We start from the raw sequence: 1,907 nt of genomic DNA, 5'->3' as shown, positions 1-1,907 counted from the left end.
TAGAGTTGGAAGAGACCACAAGGGCCATCCAGTCCAACCCCCTGCCAAGCATGTGGCCAGCATGACTAGGCTGCTTCTGGCAAACCAGAGCAGCGCACAGAAACACCGTTTACCTTCCCACTGGAGCAGTCCCTATTTATCCACTTGCACTTTGACGTGCTTTCGAACTGCTAGGTGGGCAGGAGCAGGGACCGAGCAACGGGAGCTCACCCCGATGCGGAGATTCGAACCGCCAACCTTCTGATCAGCAAGCCCTAGACTCTTTGGTTTAACCCACAGCACCACCTGGGTCCTTGAACCAGCTCATAGGCGCTGGGCAATTTGAAGTGTGCATGTCTTTAAGCAAAGTCGGTTGAGCAATGGGCATTTCATTTTGCATGGTTTGTCATTGGGAGATCACAACCTCTGCTGGTGCCATGGTTCCTTCTCAGTCCTTGACTTCAGGCAGGGCTTCTTTCTGTGTACAGAATTGGGAAGCCTTAGAACCACCACCTTCCATAATGCATCATGTCATACCCCCCCCAACATTTCTCCGATGAAAATAGGAATGTCCTATTCCATAGAAATTATTTCATTATTTATACCCCCACCCATCTGACTGGGTTTCTCCAGCTTCTCTGTAAGGCTTCCAACATACGTAAAGACATAATAAAACATTTTAAAAAAAACACTTCCCTATGCAGGGCTGCCTTCAGATGTCTTCTATAGGTTGTAGAGTTACTAATCTCCTTGGCTCGGGGGTCAGATAACTCCATACCCTCCAACGTTTATCTGATGAAAATGGGGATTTCCTAAGGAAAAGCGGGACATTCTGGGATCAAATCAGAAACCAGGATGGCTTCTGTAAATCCAGGACTGTCCCTGGAAAATAGGGACACTTAGAGGGTCTGTCATATTTGCTGAAAAGTTTGCTCTGCGAGCCTGTTGGCTGACGAGAACAGAAAGTGACCACTAAGCATTTGCAGAATATTATTGTGCTGTCACCATATAATGACACCCAGTTCAGCTCTGGCAATTCCAGGGTCAGCAGGTAGGTCAGTTTCAGAGCCAGTCTGGCGAAGTGGATACAGAATCCGACTTAAGACTGCTGAAACCTGTGTTCAGTCACAGCTCAGTCACCAAGCTCACTTCCACCTTGCAACTGTGGCGAAAACTACCTTACAGGGTTGCTGGGAGGATAAATGCATGTTTCCTTGTGCATCTTAGAAGATCAAAATGCAAGAAACACACACACACACACACACACACACACACACACATACACAGCACTGAGGCCAGGCCCTGGCGACGTATGTGCCTTTTTCGAGGGTTGTTCCGGTGCACTTCTTCAAACAAAAACAAAAACAAAATATTTGTGCTCAAAACCCAGAAGCCCACCTCTCCGCTATTCTGACACAACAACACATATCCATACATGCACACTTCCCCCATCCATCACTGGGACAGCAGTAATGGTGGCTGGCCAACCGCGCAGAGCTGACAAGGAGAAAGAGAGACATTTCTAGCGGGGGAAATGAGGAACGGCTCCTCCCCAAGCTGCTCATTTGAATGGAGGAAATCTCAGGCTAAATTTTATTTACAATCCCGTCCAGCCCACCCCACCCCACCCCACCCCACTCCCAGCCACTGCACACACACACACACCCCGTTATGGGCATAACATGCATGTCGTGATTGGCATGATGTTTTGTGGCATTTTGATCACCCCTTTTGTACATCACTTGCTTAGCACAAATAACTCTGACCTAGCTGCCCTCCCGGCAGTTTCACAGTATCAATCACAACTATAAGACCCCATAGGTAGGATGGCTGCCTCTGCTAGTGTAAGGCAGGGATGGCTAACTTTTAGGCCAGGGGGCCTGATCCACCACACACACACCCCAAGCACATTTTTCTGCCCCCCATGA

Source organism: Lacerta agilis, chromosome 5, assembly GCF_009819535.1.
Source record: "Lacerta agilis isolate rLacAgi1 chromosome 5, rLacAgi1.pri, whole genome shotgun sequence".
Taxonomy (NCBI): Eukaryota; Metazoa; Chordata; class Lepidosauria; order Squamata; family Lacertidae; genus Lacerta; species Lacerta agilis.
This window is presented reverse-complemented; position numbering follows the sequence as displayed.